The sequence below is a fragment of the Elaeis guineensis genome, chromosome 5, assembly GCF_000442705.2.
Source record: "Elaeis guineensis isolate ETL-2024a chromosome 5, EG11, whole genome shotgun sequence".
Classification (NCBI taxonomy): domain Eukaryota; kingdom Viridiplantae; phylum Streptophyta; class Magnoliopsida; order Arecales; family Arecaceae; genus Elaeis; species Elaeis guineensis.
In genome coordinates, this window is record NC_025997.2 from 296,463 (window position 1) to 316,675 (window position 20,213).

Genomic DNA, 20,213 nt, shown 5'->3' on the forward strand with positions numbered 1-20,213 from the left:
AATTTTATCTCAAGATCAGATCAGTTGGAGTTGGATGATAATGATAGGTTGGCGATGATGGTGGGACCTACAAAAAAATCTCTGACTAGAGGTGGCTTTGGTGGAGATCTTTCAATGCTCAAGTTAGAATTTTAGCAACAGAAGGAAAGAAGTAGAGAGAGGAGATTTCATACCTTGAGAGTTTCCTGTAGGCCCTTATTTACAGGTTGAGGCTGAAGAGCCATGAGAGAAAAAAGAATCAGGCGATTAGCCTTAACTTTTCTTGAGAGATATGGCTGTTGTTCTTTCCTTATCTTGAGAGATTTTATTTATTATTCTTCTTTATCTGCTCAGTAGGTAGCTGTCATATCAAGATCATTTGAATTTTGAATGAGGTGCGGGTTTTGAGTAGGACTAAAAATGGGCTCGAGCCGGCCCGAAGCCCATTGGGCCGGTTTGACTTTAGATCAGACTTCAGACTAGGCCCGAAATAGTTTAGGCTGGATTTGAACTGAATTATAGAGCCCATTTGTCTTTCGAGCCAGGCTTAGATATGTCCGTGGCTCAGCCCGAGCCCGGCTCGAGCCTGGTCCGAAGTTCAGCCCATCAATTTGGCCCAAACCAACTTGAATTTCAGCCTACCGCCCGAGCCCATTTCAGCCTATTGAATTTCAGCCCAAATAGGATTATAGTCTAGATTTATAGCCCTAAGCTCGCCATGCAGCCCTAGCTTGTTGTCTTTCTTGTGCGATGGCCTAGCCCCTCTGACGAGAGTATCTTCTCTTCATCCATCGGCCATCGATGTTCATCGGACTTCCGACTGCCTTCATCGACTTCCATCTTTCATCTTTCAGATATCTTCTCTTCACCCATCGGCCATCGATGTTCATCAGACTTTCGAGCAGCCTTCATCGACTTTCATCTTTGATCTTTCATCTTCTGGGTGTCTTCTCTTCACCCATTGACCATCGATGTTCGTCAGACTTCTGGGCGGCCTTCATCGACTTTCATCTTTGATCTTCTGATTTTTCACCATCACTGACTCTAAGATTCCATCTTCCCCCACCTGCCATCGTTGATGTGATGACATCAATCTTCCATCTTTGCTCATCAGTCAGCACTGACATCGATCTTCACATCATCAGTCAGCACCGACATCGGTCTTCACATCCTTAGTCTTCAATTCTTCACTTGTTGCCATCTCTAGGCTTAGACACTTAGAGGAAAGGAGCGTAGAGGTAAAGAGACAATATACTTTCTAGTCTTGCTTAGTTGCTTTAAACAGAGACCTATTCTTATTTAGTTGCGTAGAAGTAAAGAGACCTGTTCTTGCTTAGTTGCTTTAAACAGAGTGACCATTGTGCCAAGCCTACAGCCTACAAGATTATGCATGATGCTCTAGGATGCATAGTTATGCATAGTTTTTGATTTATGCTGTAATTTGATATTAACTAGTTCTTTTGAGTAATTTATAATATTATTTATGCAGATTATTTTTTTAATGTTTGAATCTAAAATGGGCAAAAATGAGATTGTTGAACATATAAGGAATGAAGGTGACAAAAATGAAGATAATTCTGAAATTGATTGTGACAAAGGTTCTAAAAAAAGATCTTAGATATGGACTCATTTTACTGAGAAAAAAAAATCTGATGGATCAATAGCTACATGCAAATATTGTAAAAAGGTATTAAGTGGCAGTATGAAAGGAGGAATAAGTCATCTTAAACAGTATCTTAAAAATATTTGCAAGAAATATCAAAAGAATTCAGTTAATCAAATGTTGATAGGAGGAAATTCAAAAAATTCAATGAAGTCTTTTAAATTCAACCAAAAAGAGGGTAAAAAATTGCTTGCAAAATTTATCATATGTGCCGAGCTTCCATTTCATATTATTAAGCATCCTATTTTTTCAGATTTTATGAGATCTGTTCAGCAGTTGTTTAATGTTATTGATCGTAAGATAGTAAGAAATGATTGTATGGCTTTGTACCAAGCAAAAAAAAAAATTGCATGATACATTTAAGAAATTAAGTTCTCGGATAAGTTTCACTACTAAAATTTGGATATCAAATCAAAAAATTGGTTATATTTCCCTCACGGCACATTATATTGATTTCGAGTTTATTCTATATAAGAAGATAATTAGTTTTAAGAAACTACCATACCCTCATACAAGTTTTGCAATTGAAGATGCTATTGGAAAGTGTCTTCTTGAATGGAAACTAGATTCTAAAATATGTGCTATTACTGTAGATAATTGCTCCACAAATGATACTGTAATTAAAAGGATTCAAGATTATTTTTCTTATGAAATGTTATTTAATAGAGAGTATAATCATATTAGACGTTATGCACATATATTAAGCATTATGGTTTAGGATGGGATGAAAATAATTCATGAAGCTATCGAATGCATAAGAGAGATTATTAGATATATGTCTGCATCCCCATCTTGAATGCAATGATTTAATAAAATTGTACAACATATGAGACTTCCTATTAAAAAAGAGCTTAATTTGAATGTTGCTACAAGATAGAATTTTACTTATGAAATGTTGACTGATGCAATTACTTATAAAGATGTTTTTATTAAATATAAAAATGAGCATTCATGTGTATATCCCAATAACGATGAATGAAAATAAGCTAATGTAATTTTTAAATTTTTAGAAGGCTTTCTAGATGCTATTAAAGTATTTTCTGGTTACAAGCATCCCACATCTAATTTCTATATAAAAAAAGTTTGGGAAATTAGGGCTCTATTGATGAATGGGAGTGTTGACACCAATGATAATTATGATATATTAAAGCAGTTGACAAATGAGATGTAAAAGAAGTTCAACAAATATTGATCACAGTGCAATATTTTATTGGTCATTGCTTCTATTTTAGATCCGAGATCAAAATTGATATTTATAGAGTTTTCTTATCCAATGGCATTTGATGCACAAGAGAGCAAGAAGAAGATTGATGAAATTCATGCTTACCTTTATAAATTTTATAATGAGTACGCAGATGCAACAAGAGTGTAGCCTTCTATAGGTTCAAGTGAGCTAACAGTTGATTTTGATGGACAAAGGGATATAAATTTAGTTTTTTCTTTTAATTTGACTAAAATAAAATTTAGCATAGATTTTGTTCAGTTTAGAAATTAAAGTTCTTCAAAAAGGCCAAAGAGATTAGAGCTAGATAGTTATTTGGATGTACTTTCTGATTTGAGGGATAAGCAATTTGATATTTTAGCATGGTGGAAGAGTAATGCAGTAGTCTATCCTATATTATCGAAAATAGCTAGAGATATTTTTGCTATTTCAGTCTATCCATATGAAGTTACAAATCTTCACATTTAAATTTCTTTATATTCTAATTATTTAGTTAATTCTAAATGCAAATTTTCATGATAATGGATGAATGAAGATGGAGGAAAAATATTTTGCTGGAATTCAACTCATGTGAAGAATTTTTAAAAATCTGAAGCACCCTTCTATTGTTTGGATATGGTTTTCTATTGTTTTTTGTTCTTGGATGCACCCTTCTTTCCTGTTTTCTTTTCCCACCTCCAGCGATGAATGATGATCACCAAAAATCTTGTAGTTTATCAGTATAATTTTTATTAGTACAGCTAATGAGTATGGTACTGCCCGAAGTTGTTGGTTTAAATTATCTTTAATTGATACATCAATCTACTAACATCCATTCGAATAGCTATTATAGTTTGGATCTTTATGTTAATATTTTTAATAATCAAATTTAACTGGTTGTGCTGGTACCTTAACAACTAATCCGGCCATGCTAGATCTTCAGGGTGAGCTAGAAATTGGACCATTATGCTGATACCTTTTTGCATAGATGTTGTTGGAATCTAACTATTATGCTGAATTATTTGCAGGATGAGCTAGAAATTGAACTTTCAAAAGTAAGTTTCTTATATCCACTTTTTGAACTAAATGAATTTTGCATAATTTATATCAAGAACTTATGTGATTGTTAAACATTGCCTTGGATGAGTCTGTCCCAGTAGAAATTATGGTAAAGAATTGGATGACCGACTGGAAATGGATGAAACTATATGGCTATAGTAATTCATAAAATCGCAATCCATCCTCTCATTCTTTGAGGTGGTTTAAGTTTTAGTTAAATTATTCCAGCACCATCCAGTGGTCTTTTGCCAAGCGAATAATTCAATAAATGCATTGTTCTGATGGTTCCCTCTTCTTGCTTTAATGCTTTGCCCTCCTTATAATTCTCAAGGTTTAAATTTCATTTATCCTTGTTAATATCTATTTTAAGGAAGGTATCTAATACAAGCACCTTCACTGTATAGTTCACTTTTGCCATTATTCTTCAAAAATATCAGGTAAAAAAAAATCTGGCTCTTTCTAAGAATTATGAATTTATTAACCATTCTTTTTTTTCCCTCCAAATCCTGGATGTGGAGAGAATAGCATCCCAGCAGGAAATAAAGAAAGCATACTATAAGTTGGAAAGCATACTATAAGTTGGCCTGGCGTCTTCATCCAGATAAGAATCCTGAATATGAGGTACAGGACCATAATTGGATTTAGAGTAGTGGCTTCTTGCTTGTCATTACAGTTAGGCTGCTAACTTTTTCCTTCTACATCAGGAATGTCATGCTCCCGATCCGAGATTGTGAGTCGAAGGTCATGGCAACCGCCACATACTCATAAGAAACTTTTTCCATAAGCATGCAAGGCATCTCATCATGATATCATACACATAAAGTTAAATAAATTTTGATTTTTAATGATCAAACCTTAGTTCAAATAACAAATCAAAACTCAGTGTCAAAAAGAAAAAAAAAATTATCTGACAAAGTCAATGCTTAAAATAAAAATCTTGCATCAATTCTGAGAAAATACTAAATCACATAAGCTAACTCTATCTTTAATCGCTCTCCCAACCGAAATCCCGCATCATGCTAATTTTCTGGATCTGTAAAGAAAAATATAAAACTCATCATGAGCTAAATAGTCCAGTAAGCAGTGTATACCTTTAACTGAATAAATCAGACAATAATACTGTACATATCGATTTACTGATAATAATAAAATCAATATATAAATTCATGAATTCATAATTTAATTCATCACATTATCAATCATGTATAAAATTTCAATTCATCATAATTTCAAATTATACTTATCATCTTAAATTCATCACTTTCTTAAGTTCTTCTTACCAACTATGAACTATGACCATATTTTTTCTGTGGCAGGGTCATAATACCATGTATCTTCTTGCGGTAGGCTGCGAATCATTTAGCAGCAAAGTCCTTCGAAATCGCTGGTCTCGCTGGTGGTTTATCACTGATCTCTCTGGCGATATAAATCCTCAGGATAAATTATTTGCCAACGTATATGCCCCCATTGGTGGGATCCTTTACATAGTCAGATTGTCAATTCATATCATCTTTCAATTCATATATTATTTCAATAATAATATAAATAAGTGATATTCGAGTAAATCAATCATATCATTCTTTATGATTATACATCATCAACAAATATCTTCAATCATAAATAATTTTTAACAATTATTTTCAATCATAATTAATTTCAACAAATATTTTCAATCACAAGCATACCATAAATTAATATAATTTAAATTTATAATTTATCAGATAAATTCAATAAAAGTAAAATACTACTTACCTCAAAAAAAAATCCAAACTCGAAATCTTAGAAATCTTGAAAATCTTTCTCTGAACCTGGTACATCAAATATCATATTTTTAATCAAAATTTTATCAAATTAAAAAAAATAAAAATTTTTAAAATCCAATATCCTCACATGGATCGACTAGATTGACAGCATCCAGGATTTTGGATTGATCCATGAAAACTCTTCTTGTATTATTATTATTATTATTATTATTATTATTATTATTATTTTCTAAAATTTATTAATCCTAAAAATCCAAGAGAGAGAGAGCAGAGAGAGAAAGTCTCTCTCCTTCTCTTTCTCTCTCTCCCTTTTTTTTCTTTTCTTTTTCTTTTTCTCTTTTTCTTTTTCCTTCCTTTTTCTTTTCTTTTCTTTTTCCTTCCTTTTTCTTTTCTTTTCTTTTTCTCTTTTTCTTTTTCTCTTTTTCTTTTTCTTTTTTTTTTCTTTTCTTTTCTTTTTCTCTTTTTCTTTTTCCTTCCTTTTTCTTTTTTTTTCTTTTTCGTGATCTTCCCTGGCCGAAACAGGAGACCGACGGGTCCCTCCCTTTAACCGATCGTCCAGACCAGAGCCGGCACGGTGAAGGCCGGCGGTAGGGGCGACCCTCTCGAGTTCGGAGAGGCCAAAGCCAGCGGTCGGCAGTGATCGCTGGCGCCAAAATATCAAAGAGAAGAAGAGACCAAATAGGGGGGTCCCTTCTCTGACAAAATTCGGCGACACCCGTCACCAGCAGTTGTGCACAGAGGCATGAAAAAAAGGAGAGAGAAGACAGGAAGAGGAAGGAGAGCTTACCTCAGCCTCCAGTGACCCCGCCAGTGAGAAATCACGGCGAGCACGAATCAAGGGGCCGCGGCTTCAATCGGAGAAATCAGGGAGAAAGAGAGGGAGGAAGACCAGTGGGGGGGTTCTTAGGAAGGAGAAATATCTTTTTATAGAGAGCCCTAGGACCTCTGATGATCCTAGGACTCCCGATCCATCGTGGCTCATCGAAGAAGAAGACTCCTATCGGGAGTCTTCTTCTCGATTTCTCTATATTTTTTTTCAATTGGGCTTGGGTCTTCTCAATTGGGCTTTGAGCTTGGGTCATAACATTCTTCATCCCTAAAAAAAATTTATCCTCAAAATTTTTCATACCTGTGGTCTCGAAGAGCTGGGTATATTTTTACTTCATTTCTTCCTCTAGTTCTTAAGTAGCTTCTCTTTTCGAATGTCGACTCCACTGTACCTTGACATGAGGAATGTTGCGACGTCTCAGCATTTGTTCTTTACGATCCACGATCCGTACCGGATATTCTTCATATGATAGATCCTTTTTAGCTTGCAAGGGTTTAAGTTTCACGATATGACTTGGATCTGATAAATATTTTTTTAATATAGAAACATGAAAAATATCATGTACTCCAGCAAGTGAAGGTGGTAAGGCAAGTCTATAAGCCACCTCATCAATTCTTTCCAAAATCTCGAACGGACCCACATATCTAGGATTCAATTTGCCATGAATGTCAAATCTTGAGATTCCTTTTGAAAGAGATACTTTGAGAAATACATGGTCACCAATTTGAAATTTTAAGTTCCATCTTCTGTTATCTGCATAACTTTTCTGTCTGCTTTGTGCTGCTCGAAGTCGTTCTTTGATTAATTGAATCTTCTTAACTGCTTATTGAATAAGTTCGGGACCCAATATTCTCCGCTTGCCAACATCATCTCAGTGAATCGGTGATCGACATCTTCTACCATATAATGTTTCATAAGGTGCCATACCAATACTAGCTTGATAACTATTATTATAAGCGAACTCAATCAAAGGTAGATGCTCATCCCATTAACTTTTCATATCCAAAATATAAGTTCTCAACATATCTTCTAAGATCTAAATAGTTCTCTCTGACTGGCCATCAATCTGTAGATGAAAGGCTGTACTGAAGTTCAATTTTATTCTTAATGCCTTGTGTAAGCTCTTCCAAAATTATGATACAAATCTGGTGTCTCGATCTGATACAATGATCACTGAAATTCTATGTAGCCTTACAATTTCTTTCATATATAATTTTGCTAGTCTTTCCATAGTGAATCCAACTCTAATTGGTAAAAAGTATGCAGACTTGGTCAATCGATCCACAATCACCCAGACTGCATCATTTTTACTTGGAGACTTAGGTAGTCCAGTTACAAAATCCATAGTGATATGTTTCCACTTCCATACTGAAATATCGAGAGGTTGAAGTAGTCCTACGGGTCTTTGATGTTCAGCTTTAACTTGTTGACACACCAAACATTGAGCCACAAATTGAGCGATCTCTCTCTTCATATTATTCCACCAGTACATTTCCTTTAAGTCTCTATACATCTTAGTACCTCTCGGATGAACTGTATAACCAGTCTGATGGGCTTCCTGAAGTATTTCTTATTTTAGTACTGAATCATTGGATATGCAAATTCTATTTTCGAACCTCAACGAACCATCATCATGTATCTTGAATTCAGATTGAACACCAGCTTTCACTGAATCCCTTATTTTCATTAATTATGGATCACCATTCTGGGCGACTATAATTCTTTCAATGAGTATTGGCTGAACCCTCTTGTTGGCTAATCATACTGTTGAGTCATATACTCGAATGTTTAATTTTAATTTTCTTATATCCTTCAATAATTGACTTTGATGTGTGATTAAAATAGCCAAATTTCCAATAGATTTTCTACTAAGGGCATCTGCGACAATATTAGCTTTTTTGGGATGATAATGAATTATTAAATCATAATCTTTTAACAGTTCTAACCACCTTCTCTGTCTCATGTTTAATTTCATCTGTATAAAAATATACTTCAAACTCTTATGATCAGTAAACACTTCACACTACGCACCGTATAAATGATGTCTCCAAATTTTCAGGACAAAAATCACTATAGCTAACTTCAAATCATGTGTCAGATAATTCTATTCGTATGGTTTTAATTCTTAAGACATAAGCCACTACCTTACCATATTGCATCAATCCACAGCCAAGTCCCTTTTTAGATGCATCACTATATATTGTAAATCCTTCATTTTTTGTTGGTATAGTAAGGATAGGGACTGAAACTAATCATTATTTTAATTCTTGAAAATTCTGTTCACAATCTTCGGTCCACTCGAATTTAACCCCTTTCTGAGTAAGACGAGTCAAAGGTGCAGCTATGCGGGAGAATCCTTCTACAAATCATCTGTAATAACCTGCCATTCTCAGAAAGCTCTGAATCTCAGAAATATTTATAGGTCTATTCCATTGCATCATAGCTTCCACTTTTGTTGGATCCACAGAAATTTTATCTTTAGATACGATGTGTCCCAAAAAGACTGTTTTGTCCAATCAAAATTCATACTTCTTTAATTTGACATAAAGCTTTTTTTTCTCAATACTTGTAGTACACACCATAAATATTTTTCATGTTTCAATTTGCTTCTTGAATATATCAAGATATCATCAATAAATATGACAACAAACTTATCAAGATAGGATTTGAATATTCTATTCATTAAATTCATGAAGGCCGCTGGAGCATTGGTTAACCCAAATGGCATCACTAAAAATTCATAATGTCCATAACGAGTTTTAAATGCAGTCTTTGGTATGTCCTCTACTTTGATTTTTAACTGATGATATCCTGAATGAAGATCAATTTTAGAAAAAACTTATGCACCTTGCAGTTGATCAAACAAATAATCGATTCAAGGTAGAGGATACTTATTTCTGATAGTGTTCTTATTCAAATCTCTATAGTCGATATAAAGTCTCATACTACCATCTTTCTTTTTCACAAACAAGACTGGAGCTCTCCAAGGAGACACACTAGGTCTTATAAAACCTTTATCCAATAAATTTTGTAATTGATCTTTTAAGTCCTTCAACTCCATGGGGGCCATTCGATAGGAGCTTTAGAAATCGGACCGGTATTGGGTGCCAACTCAATGATAAATTCAATTTCTCTGTCCGATAGTAGTTCGGATAAATCATCAATGAATACATCCAAAAATTCATTTACAATAGAGATATCCTGCAACCTCAATTCATCATGTTCTGTATTTTTTATTAATACTAGACAACCTCTACATTTCTTTCTTAGCATCTATCTAGCTTGCACAAATGAAATAATACGTGGAGGGATGGTTCTTATACTTCCATCAAAACTAAATGCTAATTCTCTCGGTATTTGAAAGTTCACTCTCTTTCCATGACAATCCACAGAGACATGATAAGTAGCAAGCCAATCCATTCCTAGAATGACATCAAAATCATGTATGTCTAGGATCACCAAATCTGTCGGTAATTCTCTTTCTCTTATTCTGATACTACATAACTTGCACATACTTTCGGTACTCAAAATATCACCTACTAGTGTCTCAACAAATAATTTAGTTTTTATAGGTTCACATACTATATCATGTTGTCTAATAAAAGTAGTGGATATAAAAGAGTGTGTAGCACCAGAATCAAACAAAACAGAAGCATAAATACCAGATACAGGAATGATACCTGTCACCACAGCATTAGAGAACTGAGCATCCTGTTGTGTGAGTGCATAGATCCTTCCTTGAGTTTTTGGCCTTTGACCTTCATCTTTTGTTTGTGTGGATCTATTCTCATTCCTCTGGGGGCAATCTGTAATTTTGTGTCCCTTCTGTCCACAGCTAAAATAAGAACCAGTATTCCATGGGCAATTAGAAGACTTATGCTCTCTTCGACCACATCTCGAACATCTAGCCATCTCATTCTCACGATTCTTATCATTTACCGGATTCTTTACTGGACCTTTATTATTCTAATTTCATCCTTGAATTTCACCAAATCTATTTCTCTTCTTCTGATTCTGTTCTCTCTCTGTATGTGCTTCATTAACTTTTTTCTCAATTATTAGAGCTTTATTTTTCCTATTTGTTCTTTTAAAATACTCATGAATTGAGTTTTTGGGTTAGGAGCTAAGTTTGAAGAAATAGGCACTAGAAGGGTATCTTTTGATTTTAAATATGTATTCTCAAGTGTGATCAAAGATGACTGCAGTTCTGGAGGAGGTAATTTTAAAGTGGAAGAACTGGCTTCTAAGGCTGAAGGGAATGAAATTTTTGATGAATATATCTCGGGTAACTCATCTACTATCTTCTCAGTATCAATTTTGAGCTCAGGTTCTTCTATCAGATTAGTCTCAATACTAACATGTTCTTTCAAATTTACATTTCGGCTATCATCAGTACTAGCCTCACTCACCTGGTCTTGGTATGAGTCCTTAAGAATTTTATCTCTTGTAAGCTCAGAGATTACTATATCAATTTCAAATTCAGGATTCTTAAGTGGGACATTGGATTGATGACTTAGTCCAGGTAGTTGGTGGATGGGTGGGTCATTTTCAAAATTTGGTATTAGTTCTTTTGGCAATTGACCTAGTTCTCTCCTCATGGTAGACTCAGTTAATTGATCTATTTGTTCTTCTAACCTGACGAGAGATTGCTGTTGGGTCATGATCATTTGTTGAAGTTGGCTAAATCTATCGTTGGCTAGATTGGTTTGTTGAGGAGGTGGGTATAATGGCTGATTGTAATAAGATGACTGAGTAGGCTGACTAGGCTGACCACTATTGTAAGCATAGTTTTGATATTGGAGCCTACTCTGAAAGTTTTGCAAAGAAAGAATTTAGATCTGAGCCTGAGTCTATTGGGGTCTCCAAAAAAAATTAGGATGGTTCTTCCAATCTTGATTATATGCATTTAAGAATGGGTTATTGATAGGATTAGAGTAATCTTGAGTAGCTTGAACTTGTTCTTGGATGAAAGGTGAAAACTGTGCAGTCGTTGGACATTCGCTCACATGATGAGCCGAGCTAGCACAAATAGAACAAATCTCTTGATAATTAGGTGGTGGTGTGTATTGTGCAGAAGATTGTTGACCTAATGCTAGGAACTGATCAAATTTTTGGGCAAGAAGATTGACTTTATCTAATCTTTGGGCTATTAGGTTTAGATTGGCCTTAGGACTAGAGTCTGTTTGCTTGATCTCAAAAATTCTTGTTCACTTTTGGTGAGGGATTGATCTTTTGTAGGAGGATAATGAAGCATGATTGATTGAATTTTTACTCAAAATTTTAAATAAAGTGTAGGCTTCATTCTCACTTTTACTCATGAATGCACCCTCACAAGATGCATCTACCATCTGTCTGTATTGGTCACCTAAACCCTCATAAAAAGCTTGAACAATTTGCCACTTAGATAGACCATGGCGTGGGCATTTTCTAAGAAGTTCCTTAAGTCTCTCCCATGATTCATGAATTTGTTCTCCTGAAAGCTGAGCAAATCTAGTGATGGCTCATCTCATGGTGTTGGTTCGACCTATGAGATAGAATTTCTTAAGAAACTCGTGCTGCATTTCAGCCCAAGTTTGGATTGGTCTTCCTATTGTGCCAAGCCAGTACTTGGCTTTGTCTTTAAGTGAGAAGAAAAATAAGGTCAATCTAAGTGCATCATCAGTAAAATTTTAAATTTTCATCATGGAACAAATTTTTAAGAACTCATCCAGATGCTTGTAAGGATCTTCATTAGTATTCCCATAGAAAGATGGAAGCATCTGGATTGTGGTCGACTTGATCTCATAGTGGCTTGTAGGGATATCAGAAAAGTGGATACAAGTCGATGGGTTATAGGTGGAAGGAATAAAATATTCTTTCATCTGCCTAGGTGGTTCTCTAGGATCTCCAGCCATCTGATTTTCAGGTTTAATATGAATCAACCGTTCAATCTCAGGATTGGGTTCAACTAGGTTAGGATAGAGAGATCTTCTACCTTGCATATACCAGTGCAAACCCTAATGTATGATTCAAGTTTTGTTTTTGTTTCATTTTTTTTTTAAGAGAAAAAGGAGATAGAAGAAAGAAAGAGCCCTAGACCTAGATACGTAAGGTGGGAAGAATTAGTTATGGTTTAGTGTTAATTACAATCAAGTTAGCAAACAATTAAACCTAGACACCTATGGGTTTCTTAGACCTAACAGTTCAATATAGAGTGGCTTAGTTTAGATACAAATTGAGTTTGTTCTCACTTCCTTCAACTAGCCAGGTAAGAGATGGGATTGTGGAGGTCCTCCCATTGCTTGCCTTAGACATCAATTGAATTGGCTAGGTAAGCTAACGAAACCAATTAAATAACTATAAATTTACTTAGGCTGAGCCTTTATAACCTCTAGCCTTAGACACCAGTTTCAGGAGTGAGTCCAGACTTACTTTGCACTTGACTTAACCACAATACTCAAAACTGAACTCGATTAATACTAAGGGCCAATGTCTACTTGATTTTAGTTAGGCTAGGGTTAATGTGGGATGTTGGTTGGTTGTTTTTGAGTCAAGGGAGGGTGATGAAATCTCTACCTTATCTTGTTATGGGTGTTGCCCTTAAATTGATTTGAGATGAATATGCACAACCAATTTCAAACAAGGGGTTCTATGCAACTAAATTAGATGCATGAAACTAATAAAACTTAAAAGCTTATCTTGTCTCCAACGATCATCAAAAATAAATCTACAATGATAAATACTCCTAAAAATTAAGTTTCTACTCTTGTCATGTAATTTTTATTAGGTTTATGTGGATGAATTTTAGGTTAATTAAAAAAAATAATAATTAATACTAAAAAAATAGTTAAGGCTAGGGTTAGGATTGATCTCACCAACTTGGAAGCTTTCTATCTCTCTTTTTTTTTGAATTTTTGAATTTTTTTTTATAAAAAGATAAAAAAAGTTAGTAAATAATAGTCACAAGAAAATCAAAAAAATCAAACATTAAAATTGGTGCCTTCTCCGACAACGGTGTCAAAAATTTGATACGATCGCAATGCTGTCGTTAGGACACCGTGATTATCAATCAAATCCTGACTTCAATAAAAATTAAAAATATGTAGAAAGTAGTGAGTCGGATTGAATCTACAAAAAAGATAGGATTTTGATTTAAAATCTTTAATTTTATAAAAAAATAAAATTTTGGAGAAAGTAATTTAAGTTAGAAAACAAAAATTAAAAGTGCAAAAAATAAATTGGATACTAAGATCTACTAAATAGATCCTAGCATCTATTTATAATAAAAATAAATAATAAAAATTTAAAAAAATATAAAAATAAATTGGTACTAAGATCTACTAATTAGATCCTAACATCTACGTACAAAAAATAAAAGATAAAAATTTAAAGTGTAGAAAAATAAATTTTATATTAATTGAAATTAAAATTTAAGTACAAAAAATTTAAAAAGAATAATAAAATAAAATAAAAATAAAACTATAATAAGAATCTAAAATTGATCAGTCAAGCCTCATCAGGAAGATGGTTGATGACCTCTCCATCTTCCATCGTACTCCGTAGAGCGAACCGACTTTTCTCCTTCTTTTCTTTGGGTCCCTAAAGCTATTTAATTTTTTTTATATATTTTTTTTATTCAATTTTTTTTACTTTCAAAGCTTATTCCTAGATTCTCTATTTATAGATAATTTTTTTATAATTTTTTGGTAGGAAAAGGAGTCCTAAAACTCTTACAAATCGTATTAATCTCCTTAGGAATATTTCTGACCGTCGGATCAGCTTCGGACCGCCCAGATCTGCCCAAAAAATTTTTGTTTTAATCTGAATTAAAGTCGGATCAAACCACAGCCGTTCGATCTAGGTTTTGATGAAATTTTGGTCATCAGATCACGCAAAAGAGTCCTCTTATAAACCGACAATGAACAGCTGCCGTTGGATCTAAGTCAGATTAAATCTCAGTCGTTGGATCACACAAAAACCCCTCTCTCGCTGTGAGCCATGCCTGTGGACCATGTGAAATTTCCTGTGGACCATGCCCTGTGTCTGTGGACCGACCGACCGGTCCACCGTGCACCGGAGATAATATTTTTTTTTAGAATATTTTGGCTCCATTTTCGCTTCGATTTTCACCTGAAAAATAAGAAAAATATGCATTAAATTTTTAAAAATTTTTTCATTATTTTGGTGCTTAAATTACTCAATTAAATTAACATCTATTTTTTTATAAATATATCTAATTTCATATTTTTTTTCAAAATCACTTATTTTTTAAGAAAATTCAATAAATTCATGAAATTAGGATTTTTAAGAAGATGTTAGCACTATAAATTATCAAAAATACCTACAATAAATGTAAAAATATACCACTTATCAATGTCAAAAGGTAAAAATGTGAAGAAATCTCTTATATAGTTAATTTTAACTCGTAGCCTTTTTGACTCGAGTCAGTAAGCCTAAGGGGTATTTTACACATAATGCCCTAAAGTCAACTGGTTTGGGAGTCATTGATCTAAAGCTTACTACAAGAGTCAATTAGAAAGCTTAAAGAGTTAGAACATTGCACTGACTATACATATAAATATTTTTTTTTTAAAAAAAGAGAAAGAATAAAGGGAAAAAACTGCAAAAAGACACTACACCAAATCCATATTAAGTTAGAGAATTTAAAGAGAAGAGTGGGGAGTCGATGAAAGAAGATTTCTAAAAATTTTTATGGCTAATACTCAATCACTAATTGGATCGAATTGATAATCCAATAAAGTACCTCTTTAATGGTCTAGCTGGATATCCACTACAGTTAGAAATATCTAGAATAACTTTCGATTCAAGGATAATTTGGTGCACAATGCTAATGTATCTATTTTACTCGAGGATGAGTAAAAATTTAAGTTAGAAGATGTGATGAATATTTAATTTAAGCTGTTAGAAATATTAAATATTATAATAATTGATATTATTTTATTAAAATTTGATGTTCTCTAGTCTATTTTGCAGGTGATGGGAAGTTTGGATTCATACGATTCAAATTAGATTTAAATTAGATCAGATTTGAGTGAACCAGGCAACCAGCTTTTATTTCAGTGTGAACGCGACTTAAAGATCAAGAGTTAAGAAGCAGCCTCTCCAATCAAGGGCCCAGATTAGAAGATAAATGAAACCAGTGTGAGCACAACTTAAATCTCAAAGGCTCAGATTAAAAGATCACTCTTCATGAAGATTCAAAGGTCCTTATTCACGCTCCTACCTCTCTTTTTATGAAATCCTAGCCTTTCCACTCTATAAATAGAACTTCAAGGCCTCCATCTTCTCCAATGAAGCCAACGTCTAAGTTTCTCTCTAAGCTGTTGTCCCCATCTCTCTTTCTTTCTTCTCCATAAGTCTAGGGGAGGTCCTAACCCTAGCACGCTTTCCATCAAATCTAAGAGAGATCTTAATCCTAGTGCTATTATCTTTTTCTCTTCTATATATCTTCTTCCATCTATTTTTTTTTCTTAGAGTTTTTAGATCAAGTCTTCCAACCATCTTGCTGCTGTCTGCATAGAGGAAGATGAAGGATTCAAGGAAACACATCCACTATCGGGTGTAGCGAGAAGATCAACTTGGTTTAGTTGTCTTTTATTATAATTTTCATGCTTCTTTCTTAGTTTCTTGAATCTATTATTCTTTTCTTTGGCATTTTCAAAATAATCGACTTAGATCCTTATGGATATGACCCTGACTCAGCCTATCTACATAGTAGTGAGTTGGATTAATTTTGATGTACTACGACACGCATCAACTACCTCCATGGGTTGGTCCTCTATTAGAATCATAGATATCACTATGAATAAGTTTGAGAATTTGAGTATCTTTAAAAGCTACAGGCTTGAAAGATTTTCTAGGCTATTTGGTATGAACACAAACTTCACATTTTAAATTTTGATCAAAATTAAATTTTAGAAACAAGTTAAGGCAAAATATTTTTTTGATTGATTTAAAATTGATGTCTTAATCTTCCATGCCATGTTCCATAAAATTTAAAATTTAGCACAAAAGATGAAGAAGAACTAACTGAAATTTCATTAATTTTGGAAGGAGAGAATACATGTAACTTGAACAATCCTTTGGACACAAAGCCCTTTCCAATATATACATCTCCCTTAGAAATTACAACTTTATTGGATTCTAAAATAATCTTAAAACCTAATTAGACTAGAAAAGAACCACTAAACAAATTTCTTCTTATGGCTGGTACAAGCTGCACATTTCAAAGAATTTAAGTTTTTCCTGAAGTAAATTTCAGGTTAACTGTTCCACTTTCAAGAACTTTGATAGCTGTTCCATCACCCAAGATTACACTTCCTCCACTTGATTCCTAATATGATGAAAAATAAGATCTATTAGAACAGAAATAGATGTTGGCTCTGGTATCTAACCATCACTCCAAATCTCAGTAGGTTAAATTGACAGATAGAAAAAAAGAGACTGACATAAAAGAAGATGGTTCTCCTTCTATAATTTGACCAAAGATTTTGTTTGATTTTGATTTTTCATATTCTTCTTTTTATAGAAAATGTTCTTCTTTTTTCGATAGAAATATTTGGATGCAAGATGGTTGTCTCGACCACAGACAAAGCAAAACCTCTCATTACGTTATTTCTTAGATTTTTGGATTTGATTGTTAGACTTAGGCTTTTGATTTTAAAACCTAGCTTTACCCTTTCCTTTAAAATTCTTTCCTTTAGCTCTGAAATTTAGGTTTTGACCTCTATAAGTTTGACCTATAGGATTTGGATGTGGGTTTTGAGATTCAGTTAGATTAACCTTAGTTTGAAGTTGGTTTTCTTGATGTTTTTGAATCTCTCTAATTCTTAATTGATCTTCTATCCTAATAGATTGAAGAACAGTCCTAAGGTTGAGGGAAGACTATGATCTTCTAAGGTCACAGGTAAATTGAGATCAAGAGGATGGAAGCTTGTCTATCAAGCATGATACTTGATAGTTTTCATCCAAAATAGATCCCCTCTATGAATCTCTTGGACTAGATTCTGAAATTAATGAATTTGATCATTGATAGATATATGGTCCACCATTTTAAAATTATGAAAGTCAAAAATGGTGAACCTTATAGCCCCCTCATTATCTTGGATATAGGTTTCTTCTAAAGCTTGCCAAAGATATTTAGAGGTCTTATATTTTCTATAAGTTTCATATAGTTCATCAGATAGGCAGCTTAGAATTCTAAACCTACAGTGATAATCTATCTCTTCAGAAGATTTTGAATCTTTGTAAGAGGAGGATGATTCAAATGTTAGTGATTTTTCTAGAGCAGATAACAAACCTAAAGATACCAATCAGGCTTCTAATTGTTCTTGCCACCTAAGAAAATATTTTTCATTGAACCTATCAGATTTAAGACTAGATAAATCTTCAAAACCAATAGGAAAAATTCTCAAAGGAAGACTAAGGAATAAGACTATAAGACAAAAGAGTTGAAAAAAATATATATCAAAATATTTTAGTGATTCCATATCACTAATTTATCTATAAAGACTTATTATTTTTCTACTAACGGTAAGAAATAAATTTAATACTGAACAAAACTAATAAATAGAAATTTAAATAAATTTTAATATGAAACAGAGCTGATAAATAAAAATTTAAATGCTGAACAGAACTGATATATAGAAATTTAAGTTTTTTTATGAAAAAATTAAATTTTCAATAAGCTATTAGCAGGAAAAATAAATACTATCATTAACTCAAACTTATCATATTAAGATGAGAAAGTTAAGATGACGTAAATATTACACTATCACTAACAGAACTAATTATACAAAATAATTATTATGCCAAGAAATTTGATAGATGTTAGTAATTAAATCACAATCGAAACAGGCCTCGCCTTAAATTATTATGAAAATTATTTCCCACAAGAGCCGATTGCAATCTAATTAAACTAACAAACAAATATTAATATTAAATTAGTATAAAATAAATATTAAATTAATATTAAATCAACCTAAAGCTTACAAATCGAAGGCATGCAGTACACTATCTTAAGATGATTTTTGACCCTCGTGTGGGATCAGACTTGAGAAATCCACCTCAAAATACAACCGGAGGCCTCCCCCATGATCATGGAGAAAACGATAGAGCTTCAACCAGCAGATGAACGATTAAAGATCAAAAAAAGATTTTTTTAAAAAAAAAAACACTGGTGGAGAAGATGAACGAGATCAGAAGAGAGGAAGGAGCAAGTATTTTCTCTGCCCCTAAACCACTCCACCATAGGGCCATTTTATAGGCCCACGGACTAGCTAATCCAACATTAATCTCATAACCATCCACTATAAATAGATAGAAACAAAGCATGAAACAGATGGAAACAACTTAACAAATCACAAAACGGATGGAAACAACTTAACTAATCGCAAAACGGGCAAAAACATTTTAGCAAATTTTTAACAGGCAAAACATAATGTTCAGAAAAAATAAAGATCGGAGAAATAAAATGTAGGCCTCACCACAAATGTGGGCGTGGCACAATCATGCGCATGTGGGATGGTTTGAATTGGGTTGTGCGCACATGTTCACAGGCCTAAGAGAAGGATCTCCAAAATAAACTTCTTTACTAGTTTTGCTTTTTCCAATGTGGGATTAAACTTCATAAAAGCTAGAGGTTTGGTTGGAAAAAGATGGAAGAAATTTTGAGTTTTCAATTTCCTTCCAAAACGAACAATCTGAATGACCCCATTCCTCCAACTTTCCATAATCCAGGTAAAACAAATAAAATGCTTCCCCTTCCCAGCTTTCAATAAACATACAATAGAGAACAACTACGATTGCACATGTCTGTCCAATTCTAGTAAAGACATACATATTAACATCGAATGTGAAATTCAATTTTGAATCCATAACAAGTGAGAGGATATTGAATCTGAAATTAAAGTTTAAACATGTAACAACTGAGAGGAAATATACTGAGAAAACACGTCCTATTCAGTAACAGGGTCAAGATCCATTTTAAATCCACATAAAAGTCAGCCATCTTGCTGATTAAGAACATTTCTTGTAGTCCGGAGTGGTGAAAAATGAACATCATTATAGCCACCTTCACATGCATATCCATTACTATTACACATAAACCCCTCTTGCTTGGCAGTCAACGCATCTTGGAACAAGGAATGAACTTAATACAGCGTATGCTACCATGGAATTTATTTATAACCCATGTAAGAATGCAAAAAAAGGAAAAAAAAGGTATCATAAGATTTTTGCATAAGAATATCTAAACTCAACTCAACCATGCCTTAATCCCAAATTAGTTGAGGCTATCTACATAAAACCTACTTCTCCATTGCTCTGTTTAGGGCCAAACTTATTGAAAGATATGGAGATATAAAGTCCTTCCTTACTATTCCATCTCATGAAATTGTCAGTCTACCTATACCTCTCTTTCTACATGTATCAAATCACTTCTTTGTACAAGTGCAGTCTTGTGCCTCCATTGTATATGTCCAAAATATCTAATTCACCTTTCTCTCAATTTATCTTGAATTGATGCTATCTCTACGTTTTTATGAATGACTTCAATTTTTTTCTATGTTTTCTTATATTACCACATATCCATCTCAACATTTTTATTTCAGCCAATTCATCTTATAGTAGGTTGATAGCCAACATAAAATCCAATGAACATGAATTCACATAAGAGAACTACATAAAAATACATACAAGATATGAGAAAAAAATACATAA

The 20,213-nt window shown here is 33.4% G+C and overlaps 1 non-coding gene and 1 pseudogene across 1 annotated transcript; both read left to right on the forward strand.

The window, feature by feature from the left end:
* The window catches only part of LOC140857780 (uncharacterized), a 59,437-nt pseudogene that overhangs the window by 35,469 nt on the left and 3,755 nt on the right, over positions 1 to 20,213 (forward strand).
* Positions 11,901 to 12,009, forward strand: LOC114912828 (small nucleolar RNA R71). The gene has a single exon (XR_003798751.1). It is a non-coding gene; the product is annotated as a small nucleolar RNA R71 (small nucleolar RNA).